Genomic DNA, 15,075 nt, shown 5'->3' on the forward strand with positions numbered 1-15,075 from the left:
CATGAAACATGGAGGAAAGAAACATGAAGGAGAGAAACATGGAGAGAAACATGGAGGAGAGAGAGAAATATGAAGGAGAGAAACATGGAGGAAAGAAACATGAAGGAGAGAAACATGGTGGAGAGAAACATGAAACATGAAGGAGAGAAACATGGAGGAGAGCAACATGAAGGAGAGAAACATGAAACATGGAGGAGAGGAACACGAAGGAGAGAAACATGGAGGAGAGAAACATGGAGGAGAGAAACATGAAACATGAAGGAGAGAAACATGAAGTAGAGAAACATGGAGGAGAGAAACATGGAGGAGAGAAACATGAAGGAGAGAAACATGGAGGAGAGAAACATGGAGGAGAGACACATGAAACATGAAGGAGAGAAACATGGAGGAGAGAAACATGAAATAGAGAAACATTGAGGAGAGAACATGGAGGAAAGAAACATGGAGGAGAGAAACATGAAGGAGAGAAAAATGGAGAGAAACATGAAGTAGAGAAACACGGAGAGAAACATGGAGGAGAGAAACATGGAGGAGAGAAACATGAAGGAGAGAAACATGGAGGAGATAAACATGGAGGAGAGAAACATGGAGGAGAGAAACATGGAGGAAAGAAACATGGAGGAGAGAAACATGAAACATGAAGGACAGAAACATGAAACATGAAGGAGAGAAACATGGAGGAGAGAAACATGAAGTAGAAAAACATGAAACATAAAGGAGAGAAACATGGAGGAGAGAAACATGGAGGAGAGAAACATGAAGGAGAAAAACATGGAGGAAAGAAACATGGAAGAGAGAAACATGAAACATGGAGGAGAGAAACATGAAGTAGAGAAACATGGAGGAGAAGAACATGGAGGAGAGAAACATGGAGGAGAGAAATATGATGGAGAGAAACATGAAACATGAAGGACAGAAACATGAAACATGAAGGAGAGCAACATGGAGGAGAGAAACATGAAGGAGAGAAACATGAAGGAAAGAAACATGTAGGAGATAAACATGAAGGAGAGAAAAATGAAGGAGAGAAACATAAAGGAGAGAAACATGAAACATGGAGGAGAGAAACATGGAGGAGAGAAACATGAAGGAGAAAAACATGAAACATGGAGGAAAGAAACATGAAGGAGAGAAACATGGAGAGAAACATGGAGGAGAGAGAGAAATATGAAGGAGAGAAACATGGAGGAAAGAAACATGAAGGAGAGAAACATGGTGGAGAGAAACATGAAACATGAAGGAGAGAAACATGGAGGAGAGCAACATGAAGGAGAGAAACATGAAACATGGAGGAGAGGAACACGAAGGAGAGAAACATGGAGGAGAGAAACATGGAGGAGAGAAACATGGAGGAGAGAAACATGAAACATGAAGGAGAGAAACATGGAGGAGAGAAACATGAAGGAGAGAAACATGGAGGAGAGAAACCTGAAGGAGAGAAACATGAAGGAGAGAAAGATGAAATATGAAGGAGGGAAACATGGAGGAGAGAAACATGAAGGAGAAAAACATGAAACATGGAGGAAAGAAACATGAAGGAGTGAAACATGGAGGAGAGAAACATGAAACATGAAGGAGAGAAACATGGAGGAGAGAAACATGAAGAAGAGAAACATGGAGCAGAGAAACATGGAGGAGAGAAACATGAAACATGAAGGAGAGAAACATGGAGGAGAGAAACATGAAGTAGAGAAACATGGAGGAGAGGAACATGGAGGAGAGAAACATGGAGGAGATAAATATGAAGGAGAGAAACATGAAACATGAAGGACAGAAACATGAAACATGAAGGAGAGAAACATGGAGGAGAGAAACATGGAGGAGATAAACATGAAGGAGAGAAAAATGAAGGAGAGAAACATGAAGGAGAGAAACATGGAGGAGAGAAACATGAAACATGAGGAGAGAAACATGGAGGAGAGAAACATGAAGGAGAGAAAAATGAAGGAGAGAAACATGAAGGAGAGAAACATGGAGGAGAGAAACATGAAACATGAGGAGAGAAACATGGAGGAGAGAAACATGAAGGAGATAAACATGAAGGAGAGAAACATGAAGGAGAGAAACATGGAGGAGAGAAACATGAAACATGAAGGAGAGAAACATAGAGGAGAGAAACATGAGAGAGAGAAACATGAAGGAGAGAAACATGAAACATGAAGGAGAGAAACATGGAGGAGAGCAACATGAAGGAGAGAAACATGAAACATGAAAGAGAGAAACATGGAGGAGAGAAACATGAAGGAGAGAAACATGGAGCAGAGAAACATGGAGGAGAGAAACATGAAACATGAAGGAGAGAAACATGGAGGAGAGAAACATGGAGGAGAGAAAAATGAAACATGAAGGAGAGAAACATGGAGGAGAGAAACATGAAGTAGAGAAACATGGAGGAGAGGAACATGGAGGAGAGAAACATGGAGGAGATAAATATGAAGGAGAGAAACATGAAACATGAAGGACAGAAACATGAAACATGAAGGAGAGAAACATGGAGGAGAGAAACATGGAGGAGATAAACATGAAGGAGAGAAAAATGAAGGAGAGAAACATGAAGGAGAGAAACATGGAGGAGAGAAACCTGAAGGAGAGAAACATGAAGGAGAGAAAGATGAAATATGAAGGAGGGAAACATGGAGGAGAGAAACATGGAGGAGAGAAACATGAAGGAGAAAAACATGAAACATGGAGGAAAGAAACATGGAAGAGAGAAACATGAAACATGGAGGAGAGAAACATGAAGTAGAGAAACATGGAGGAGAAGAACATGGAGGAGAGAAACATGGAGGAGAGAAACATGGAGGAGATAAACATGGAGGAGAGAAACATGGAGGAGAGAAACATGGAGGAGAGAAACATGGAGGAGAGAAACATGAAGGAGAGAAACATGGAGGAGATAAACATGGAGGAGAGAAACATGGAGGAGAGAAACATGGAGGAAAGAAACATGGAGGAGAGAAACATGAAACATGAAGGACAGAAACATGAAACATGAAGGAGAGAAACATGGAGGAGAGAAACATGAAGTAGAAAAACATGAAACATAAAGGAGAGAAACATGGAGGAGAGAAACATGGAGGAGAGAAACATGAAGGAGAAAAACATGGAGGAAAGAAACATGGAAGAGAGAAACATGAAACATGGAGGAGAGAAACATGAAGTAGAGAAACATGGAGGAGAAGAACATGGAGGAGAGAAACATGGAGGAGAGAAATATGATGGAGAGAAACATGAAACATGAAGGACAGAAACATGAAACATGAAGGAGAGCAACATGGAGGAGAGAAACATGAAGGAGAGAAACATGAAGGAAAGAAATATGTAGGAGATAAACATGAAGGAGAGAAAAATGAAGGAGAGAAACATGAAGGAGAGAAACATTAAACATGGAGGAGAGAAACATGGAGGAGAGAAACATGAAGGAGAAAAACATGAAACATGGAGGAAAGAAACATGAAGGAGAGAAACATGGAGAGAAACATGGAGGAGAGAGAGAAATATGAAGGAGAGAAACATGGAGGAAAGAAACATGAAGGAGAGAAACATGGTGGAGAGAAACATGAAACATGAAGGAGAGAAACATGGAGGAGAGCAACATGAAGGAGAGAAACATGAAACATGGAGGAGAGGAACACGAAGGAGAGAAACATGGAGGAGAGAAACATGGAGGAGAGAAACATGAAACATGAAGGAGAGAAACATGAAGTAGAGAAACATGGAGGAGAGAAACATGGAGGAGAGAAACATGAAGGAGAGAAACATGGAGGAGAGAAACATGGAGGAGAGACACATGAAACATGAAGGAGAGAAACATGGAGGAGAGAAACATGAAATAGAGAAACATTGAGGAGAGAACATGGAGGAAAGAAACATGGAGGAGAGAAACATGAAGGAGAGAAAAATGGAGAGAAACATGAAGTAGAGAAACACGGAGAGAAACATGGAGGAGAGAAACATGGAGGAGAGAAACATGAAGGAGAGAAACATGGAGGAGATAAACATGGAGGAGAGAAACATGGAGGAGAGAAACATGGAGGAAAGAAACATGGAGGAGAGAAACATGAAACATGAAGGACAGAAACATGAAACATGAAGGAGAGAAACATGGAGGAGAGAAACATGAAGTAGAAAAACATGAAACATAAAGGAGAGAAACATGGAGGAGAGAAACATGGAGGAGAGAAACATGAAGGAGAAAAACATGGAGGAAAGAAACATGGAAGAGAGAAACATGAAACATGGAGGAGAGAAACATGAAGTAGAGAAACATGGAGGAGAAGAACATGGAGGAGAGAAACATGGAGGAGAGAAATATGATGGAGAGAAACATGAAACATGAAGGACAGAAACATGAAACATGAAGGAGAGCAACATGGAGGAGAGAAACATGAAGGAGAGAAACATGAAGGAAAGAAACATGTAGGAGATAAACATGAAGGAGAGAAAAATGAAGGAGAGAAACATAAAGGAGAGAAACATGAAACATGGAGGAGAGAAACATGGAGGAGAGAAACATGAAGGAGAAAAACATGAAACATGGAGGAAAGAAACATGAAGGAGAGAAACATGGAGAGAAACATGGAGGAGAGAGAGAAATATGAAGGAGAGAAACATGGAGGAAAGAAACATGAAGGAGAGAAACATGGTGGAGAGAAACATGAAACATGAAGGAGAGAAACATGGAGGAGAGCAACATGAAGGAGAGAAACATGAAACATGGAGGAGAGGAACACGAAGGAGAGAAACATGGAGGAGAGAAACATGGAGGAGAGAAACATGGAGGAGAGAAACATGAAACATGAAGGAGAGAAACATGGAGGAGAGAAACATGAAGGAGAGAAACATGGAGGAGAGAAACCTGAAGGAGAGAAACATGAAGGAGAGAAAGATGAAATATGAAGGAGGGAAACATGGAGGAGAGAAACATGAAGGAGAAAAACATGAAACATGGAGGAAAGAAACATGAAGGAGTGAAACATGGAGGAGAGAAACATGAAACATGAAGGAGAGAAACATGGAGGAGAGAAACATGAAGAAGAGAAACATGGAGCAGAGAAACATGGAGGAGAGAAACATGAAACATGAAGGAGAGAAACATGGAGGAGAGAAACATGAAGTAGAGAAACATGGAGGAGAGGAACATGGAGGAGAGAAACATGGAGGAGATAAATATGAAGGAGAGAAACATGAAACATGAAGGACAGAAACATGAAACATGAAGGAGAGAAACATGGAGGAGAGAAACATGGAGGAGATAAACATGAAGGAGAGAAAAATGAAGGAGAGAAACATGAAGGAGAGAAACATGGAGGAGAGAAACATGAAACATGAGGAGAGAAACATGGAGGAGAGAAACATGAAGGAGAGAAAAATGAAGGAGAGAAACATGAAGGAGAGAAACATGGAGGAGAGAAACATGAAACATGAGGAGAGAAACATGGAGGAGAGAAACATGAAGGAGATAAACATGAAGGAGAGAAACATGAAGGAGAGAAACATGGAGGAGAGAAACATGAAACATGAAGGAGAGAAACATAGAGGAGAGAAACATGAGAGAGAGAAACATGAAGGAGAGAAACATGAAACATGAAGGAGAGAAACATGGAGGAGAGCAACATGAAGGAGAGAAACATGAAACATGAAAGAGAGAAACATGGAGGAGAGAAACATGAAGGAGAGAAACATGGAGCAGAGAAACATGGAGGAGAGAAACATGAAACATGAAGGAGAGAAACATGGAGGAGAGAAACATGGAGGAGAGAAAAATGAAACATGAAGGAGAGAAACATGGAGGAGAGAAACATGAAGTAGAGAAACATGGAGGAGAGGAACATGGAGGAGAGAAACATGGAGGAGATAAATATGAAGGAGAGAAACATGAAACATGAAGGACAGAAACATGAAACATGAAGGAGAGAAACATGGAGGAGAGAAACATGGAGGAGATAAACATGAAGGAGAGAAAAATGAAGGAGAGAAACATGAAGGAGAGAAACATGGAGGAGAGAAACCTGAAGGAGAGAAACATGAAGGAGAGAAAGATGAAATATGAAGGAGGGAAACATGGAGGAGAGAAACATGGAGGAGAGAAACATGAAGGAGAAAAACATGAAACATGGAGGAAAGAAACATGGAAGAGAGAAACATGAAACATGGAGGAGAGAAACATGAAGTAGAGAAACATGGAGGAGAAGAACATGGAGGAGAGAAACATGGAGGAGAGAAACATGGAGGAGATAAACATGGAGGAGAGAAACATGGAGGAGAGAAACATGGAGGAGAGAAACATGGAGGAGAGAAACATGAAGGAGAGAAACATGGAGGAGATAAACATGGAGGAGAGAAACATGGAGGAGAGAAACATGGAGGAAAGAAACATGGAGGAGAGAAACATGAAACATGAAGGACAGAAACATGAAACATGAAGGAGAGAAACATGGAGGAGAGAAACATGAAGTAGAAAAACATGAAACATAAAGGAGAGAAACATGGAGGAGAGAAACATGGAGGAGAGAAACATGAAGGAGAAAAACATGGAGGAAAGAAACATGGAAGAGAGAAACATGAAACATGGAGGAGAGAAACATGAAGTAGAGAAACATGGAGGAGAAGAACATGGAGGAGAGAAACATGGAGGAGAGAAATATGATGGAGAGAAACATGAAACATGAAGGACAGAAACATGAAACATGAAGGAGAGCAACATGGAGGAGAGAAACATGAAGGAGAGAAACATGAAGGAAAGAAATATGTAGGAGATAAACATGAAGGAGAGAAAAATGAAGGAGAGAAACATGAAGGAGAGAAACATGAAACATGGAGGAGAGAAACATGGAGGAGAGAAACATGAAGGAGAAAAACATGAAACATGGAGGAAAGAAACATGAAGGAGAGAAACATGGAGAGAAACATGGAGGAGAGAGAGAAATATGAAGGAGAGAAACATGGAGGAAAGAAACATGAAGGAGAGAAACATGGTGGAGAGAAACATGAAACATGAAGGAGAGAAACATGGAGGAGAGCAACATGAAGGAGAGAAACATGAAACATGGAGGAGAGGAACACGAAGGAGAGAAACATGGAGGAGAGAAACATGGAGGAGAGAAACATGAAACATGAAGGAGAGAAACATGAAGTAGAGAAACATGGAGGAGAGAAACATGGAGGAGAGAAACATGAAGGAGAGAAACATGGAGGAGAGAAACATGGAGGAGAGACACATGAAACATGAAGGAGAGAAACATGGAGGAGAGAAACATGAAATAGAGAAACATTGAGGAGAGAACATGGAGGAAAGAAACATGGAGGAGAGAAACATGAAGGAGAGAAAAATGGAGAGAAACATGAAGTAGAGAAACACGGAGAGAAACATGGAGGAGAGAAACATGGAGGAGAGAAACATGAAGGAGAGAAACATGGAGGAGATAAACATGGAGGAGAGAAACATGGAGGAGAGAAACATGGAGGAAAGAAACATGGAGGAGAGAAACATGAAACATGAAGGACAGAAACATGAAACATGAAGGAGAGAAACATGGAGGAGAGAAACATGAAGTAGAAAAACATGAAACATAAAGGAGAGAAACATGGAGGAGAGAAACATGGAGGAGAGAAACATGAAGGAGAAAAACATGGAGGAAAGAAACATGGAAGAGAGAAACATGAAACATGGAGGAGAGAAACATGAAGTAGAGAAACATGGAGGAGAAGAACATGGAGGAGAGAAACATGGAGGAGAGAAATATGATGGAGAGAAACATGAAACATGAAGGACAGAAACATGAAACATGAAGGAGAGCAACATGGAGGAGAGAAACATGAAGGAGAGAAACATGAAGGAAAGAAACATGTAGGAGATAAACATGAAGGAGAGAAAAATGAAGGAGAGAAACATAAAGGAGAGAAACATGAAACATGGAGGAGAGAAACATGGAGGAGAGAAACATGAAGGAGAAAAACATGAAACATGGAGGAAAGAAACATGAAGGAGAGAAACATGGAGAGAAACATGGAGGAGAGAGAGAAATATGAAGGAGAGAAACATGGAGGAAAGAAACATGAAGGAGAGAAACATGGTGGAGAGAAACATGAAACATGAAGGAGAGAAACATGGAGGAGAGCAACATGAAGGAGAGAAACATGAAACATGGAGGAGAGGAACACGAAGGAGAGAAACATGGAGGAGAGAAACATGGAGGAGAGAAACATGGAGGAGAGAAACATGAAACATGAAGGAGAGAAACATGGAGGAGAGAAACATGAAGGAGAGAAACATGGAGGAGAGAAACCTGAAGGAGAGAAACATGAAGGAGAGAAAGATGAAATATGAAGGAGGGAAACATGGAGGAGAGAAACATGAAGGAGAAAAACATGAAACATGGAGGAAAGAAACATGAAGGAGTGAAACATGGAGGAGAGAAACATGAAACATGAAGGAGAGAAACATGGAGGAGAGAAACATGAAGAAGAGAAACATGGAGGAGAGAAACATGAAACATGAAGGAGAGAAACATGGAGGAGAGAAACATGAAGTAGAGAAACATGGAGGAGAGGAACATGGAGGAGAGAAACATGGAGGAGATAAATATGAAGGAGAGAAACATGAAACATGAAGGACAGAAACATGAAACATGAAGGAGAGAAACATGGAGGAGAGAAACATGGAGGAGATAAACATGAAGGAGAGAAAAATGAAGGAGAGAAACATGAAGGAGAGAAACATGGAGGAGAGAAACATGAAACATGAGGAGAGAAACATGGAGGAGAGAAACATGAAGGAGAGAAAAATGAAGGAGAGAAACATGAAGGAGAGAAACATGGAGGAGAGAAACATGAAACATGAGGAGAGAAACATGGAGGAGAGAAACATGAAGGAGATAAACATGAAGGAGAGAAACATGAAGGAGAGAAACATGGAGGAGAGAAACATGAAACATGAAGGAGAGAAACATAGAGGAGAGAAACATGAGAGAGAGAAACATGAAGGAGAGAAACATGAAACATGAAGGAGAGAAACATGGAGGAGAGCAACATGAAGGAGAGAAACATGAAACATGAAAGAGAGAAACATGGAGGAGAGAAACATGAAGGAGAGAAACATGGAGCAGAGAAACATGGAGGAGAGAAACATGAAACATGAAGGAGAGAAACATGGAGGAGAGAAACATGGAGGAGAGAAAAATGAAACATGAAGGAGAGAAACATGGAGGAGAGAAACATGAAGTAGAGAAACATGGAGGAGAGGAACATGGAGGAGAGAAACATGGAGGAGATAAATATGAAGGAGAGAAACATGAAACATGAAGGACAGAAACATGAAACATGAAGGAGAGAAACATGGAGGAGAGAAACATGGAGGAGATAAACATGAAGGAGAGAAAAATGAAGGAGAGAAACATGAAGGAGAGAAACATGGAGGAGAGAAACCTGAAGGAGAGAAACATGAAGGAGAGAAAGATGAAATATGAAGGAGGGAAACATGGAGGAGAGAAACATGAAGGAGAAAAACATGAAACATGGAGGAAAGAAACATGAAGGAGTGAAACATGGAGGAGAGAAACATGAAACATGAAGGAGAGAAACATGGAGGAGAGAAACATGAAGAAGAGAAACATGGAGCAGAGAAACATGGAGGAGAGAAACATGAAACATGAAGGAGAGAAACATGGAGGAGAGAAACATGGAGGAGAGAAACATGGAGGAGAGGAACATGGAGGAGAGAAACATGGAGGAGATAAATATGAAGGAGAGAAACATGAAACATGAAGGACAGAAACATGAAACATGAAGGAGAGAAACATGGAGGAGAGAAACATGGAGGAGATAAACATGAAGGAGAGAAAAATGAAGGAGAGAAACATGAAGGAGAGAAACATGGAGGAGAGAAACATGAAACATGAGGAGAGAAACATGGAGGAGAGAAACATGAAGGAGAGAAAAATGAAGGAGAGAAACATGAAGGAGAGAAACATGGAGGAGAGAAACATGAAACATGAGGAGAGAAACATGGAGGAGAGAAACATGAAGGAGATAAACATGAAGGAGAGAAACATGAAGGAGAGAAACATGGAGGAGAGAAACATGAAACATGAAGGAGAGAAACATAGAGGAGAGAAACATGAGAGAGAGAAACATGAAGGAGAGAAACATGAAACATGAAGGAGAGAAACATGGAGGAGAGCAACATGAAGGAGAGAAACATGAAACATGAAAGAGAGAAACATGGAGGAGAGAAACATGAAGGAGAGAAACATGGAGCAGAGAAATATGGAGGAGAGAAACATGAAACATGAAGGAGAGAAACATGGAGGAGAGAAACATGGAGGAGAGAAACATGGAGGAGAGAAAAATGAAGGACAGAAACATGAAACATGAAACATGAAGGAGAGAAACATGGAGGAGAGAAACATGAAACATGAGGAGAGAAACATGGAGGAGAGAAACATGAAGGAGAGAAACATGAAACACGAAGGAGAGAAACATGGAGGAGAGAAACATGAAGGAAAGAAACAGAGGAGATAAACATGGAGGAGATAAATATGAAGTAGAGAAACATGGAGGAGAGGAACATGGAGGAGAGAAACATGGAGGAGATAAATATGAAGGAGAGAAACATGAAACATGAAGGACAGAAACATGAAACATGAAGGAGAGAAACATGGAGGAGAGAAACATGGAGGAGATAAACATGAAGGAGAGAAAAATGAAGGAGAGAAACATGAAGGAGAGAAACATGGAGGAGAGAAACATGAAACATGAGGAGAGAAACATGGAGGAGAGAAACATGAAGGAGAGAAAAATGAAGGAGAGAAACATGAAGGAGAGAAACATGGAGGAGAGAAACATGAAACATGAGGAGAGAAACATGGAGGAGAGAAACATGAAGGAGATAAACATGAAGGAGAGAAACATGAAGGAGAGAAACATGGAGGAGAGAAACATGAAACATGAAGGAGAGAAACATAGAGGAGAGAAACATGAGAGAGAGAAACATGAAGGAGAGAAACATGAAACATGAAGGAGAGAAACATGGAGGAGAGCAACATGAAGGAGAGAAACATGAAACATGAAAGAGAGAAACATGGAGGAGAGAAACATGAAGGAGAGAAACATGGAGCAGAGAAACATGGAGGAGAGAAACATGAAACATGAAGGAGAGAAACATGGAGGAGAGAAACATGGAGGAGAGAAAAATGAAACATGAAGGAGAGAAACATGGAGGAGAGAAACATGAAGTAGAGAAACATGGAGGAGAGGAACATGGAGGAGAGAAACATGGAGGAGATAAATATGAAGGAGAGAAACATGAAACATGAAGGACAGAAACATGAAACATGAAGGAGAGAAACATGGAGGAGAGAAACATGGAGGAGATAAACATGAAGGAGAGAAAAATGAAGGAGAGAAACATGAAGGAGAGAAACATGGAGGAGAGAAACCTGAAGGAGAGAAACATGAAGGAGAGAAAGATGAAATATGAAGGAGGGAAACATGGAGGAGAGAAACATGAAGGAGAAAAACATGAAACATGGAGGAAAGAAACATGAAGGAGTGAAACATGGAGGAGAGAAACATGAAACATGAAGGAGAGAAACATGGAGGAGAGAAACATGAAGAAGAGAAACATGGAGCAGAGAAACATGGAGGAGAGAAACATGAAACATGAAGGAGAGAAACATGGAGGAGAGAAACATGGAGGAGAGAAACATGGAGGAGAGGAACATGGAGGAGAGAAACATGGAGGAGATAAATATGAAGGAGAGAAACATGAAACATGAAGGACAGAAACATGAAACATGAAGGAGAGAAACATGGAGGAGAGAAACATGGAGGAGATAAACATGAAGGAGAGAAAAATGAAGGAGAGAAACATGAAGGAGAGAAACATGGAGGAGAGAAACATGAAACATGAGGAGAGAAACATGGAGGAGAGAAACATGAAGGAGAGAAAAATGAAGGAGAGAAACATGAAGGAGAGAAACATGGAGGAGAGAAACATGAAACATGAGGAGAGAAACATGGAGGAGAGAAACATGAAGGAGATAAACATGAAGGAGAGAAACATGAAGGAGAGAAACATGGAGGAGAGAAACATGAAACATGAAGGAGAGAAACATAGAGGAGAGAAACATGAGAGAGAGAAACATGAAGGAGAGAAACATGAAACATGAAGGAGAGAAACATGGAGGAGAGCAACATGAAGGAGAGAAACATGAAACATGAAAGAGAGAAACATGGAGGAGAGAAACATGAAGGAGAGAAACATGGAGCAGAGAAATATGGAGGAGAGAAACATGAAACATGAAGGAGAGAAACATGGAGGAGAGAAACATGGAGGAGAGAAACATGGAGGAGAGAAAAATGAAGGACAGAAACATGAAACATGAAACATGAAGGAGAGAAACATGGAGGAGAGAAACATGAAACATGAGGAGAGAAACATGGAGGAGAGAAACATGAAGGAGAGAAACATGAAACACGAAGGAGAGAAACATGGAGGAGAGAAACATGAAGGAAAGAAACAGAGGAGATAAACATGAAGGAGAGAAAAATGAAGGAGAGACACATGAAGGAGAGAAACATGGAGGAGAGAAACATGAAACATAGAGGAGAGAAACATGAGGGAGAGAAAAATGAAACATGAGGAGAGAAACATGGAGGAGAGAAACATGAAGGAGATAAACATGAAGGAGAGAAACATGGAGGAGAGAAACATGGAGAAGAGAAACCTGAAGGAGAGAAACATGGAGCAGAGAAACATGGAGGAGAGAAACATGAAACTTGAAGGAGAGAAACATGAAGGAGAGAAACATGGAGGACAGAAACATGAAGTAGAGTAACATGGAGGAGAGAAACATGAAGGAGAGAAACATGGAGGAGAGAAACATGAAACACGAAGGAGAGAAACTTGGAGGAGAGAAACATGAGAGAGAGAAACATGAAGGAGAGAAACATGAAACATGAAGGACAGAAACATGAAACATGAAGGAGAGAAACATGAAGGAAAGAAACATGGAGGAGATAAACATGAAGGAGAGAAAAATGAAGGAGAGACACATGAAGGAGAGAAACATGGAGGAGAGAAACATGAAACATAGAGGAGAGAAACATGAGGGAGAGAAAAATGAAACATGAGGAGAGAAACATGGAGGAGAGAAACATGAAGGAGAGAAACATGGAGGAGAGAAACATGGAGGAGAGAAACATGGAGAAGAGAAACCTGAAGGAGAGAAACATGAAGGAGAGAAAGATGAAAAATGAAGGAGAGAAACATGGAGGAGAGAAACATTAAGTAGAGAAACATGGAGGAGAGAAATATGAAGGAGAGAAAAATGGAGGAGAGAAACATGAAGGATAGAAACATGGAGGAGAGAAACATGGAGGAGAGAAACATGAAACATGAAGGAGAGAAACATGGAGGATAGAAATATGGACGAGAGAAATATGAAGGAGAGAAACATGAAGGACAGAAACATGAAACATGGAGGAGAGAAACATGAAGGAGAGAAACATGAAAGAAAGAAACATGGAGGAGAGAACATGGAGGAGAGAAAAAAGAAGGAGAGAAACATGAAGGAGGGAAACATGGAGGAGAGAAACATGAAGGAGGGAAACATGGAGGAGAGAAACATGAAACATGGAGGAGAGAAACATGAAGGAGAGAACATGGAGGAGAGAAACATGAAATAGAGAAACATGGAGGAGAGAAACACGGAGAGAAACATGGAGGAGAGAAACATGAAGGAGAGAAACATGGAGGAGAGAAACATGGAGGAGATAAACATGGAGGAGAGAAACATGGAGGAGAGAAACATGGAGGAGAGAAACATGGAGGAGAGAAACATGGAGGAAAGAAACATGAAACATGAAGGACAGAAACATGAAACATGAAGGAGAGAAACATGGAGGAGAGAAACATGAAGTAGAAAAACATGAAACATAAAGGAGAGAAACATGGAGGAGAGAAACATGGAGGAGAGAAACATGAAGGAGAAAAACATGAAACATGGAGGAAAGAAACATGGAAGAGAGAAACATGAAACATGGAGGAGAGAAACATGAAGTAGAGAAACATGGAGGAGAAGAACATGGAGGAGAGAAACATGGAGGAGAGAAATATGATGGAGAGAAACATGAAACATGAAGGACAGAAACATGAAACATGAAGGAGAGCAACATGGAGGAGAGAAACATGAAGGAGAGAAACATGAAGGAAAGAAACATGTAGGAGATAAACATGAAGGAGAGAAAAATGAAGGAGAGAAACATGAAGGAGAGAAACATGAAACATGGAGGAGAGAAACATGGAGGAGAGAAACATGAAGGAGAAAAACATGAAACATGGAGGAAAGAAACATGAAGGAGAGAAACATGGAGAGAAACATGGAGGAGAGAGAGAAATATGAAGGAGAGAAACATGGAGGAAAGAAACATGAAGGAGAGAAACATGGTGGAGAGAAACATGAAACATGAAGGAGAGAAACATGGAGGAGAGCAACATGAAGGAGAGAAACATGAAACATGGAGGAGAGGAACACGAAGGAGAGAAACATGGAGGAGAGAAACATGGAGGAGAGAAACATGGAGGAGAGAAACATGAAACATGAAGGAGAGAAACATGAAGTAGAGAAACATGGAGGAGAGAAACATGGAGGAGAGAAACATGAAGGAGAGAAACATGGAGGAGAGAAACATGGAGGAGAGACACATGAAACATGAAGGAGAGAAACATGGAGGAGAGAAACATGAAATAGAGAAACATTGAGGAGAGAACATGGAGGAAAGAAACATGGAGGAGAGAAACATGAAGGAGAGAAAAATGGAGAGAAACATGAAGTAGAGAAACACGGAGAGAAACATGGAGGAGAGAAACATGGAGGAGAGAAACATGAAGGAGAGAAACATGGAGGAGATAAACATGGAGGAGAGAAACATGGAGGAGAGAAACATGGAGGAAAGAAACATGGAGGAGAGAAACATGAAACATGAAGGACAGAAACATGAAACATGAAGGAGAGAAACATGGAGGAGAGAAACATGAAGTAGAAAAACATGAAACATAAAGGAGAGAAACAT

Source organism: Coregonus lavaretus, assembly GCF_964263955.1.
Source record: "Coregonus lavaretus genome assembly, chromosome: 39".
In the NCBI taxonomy this organism is placed as follows: Eukaryota; Metazoa; Chordata; class Actinopteri; order Salmoniformes; family Salmonidae; genus Coregonus; species Coregonus lavaretus.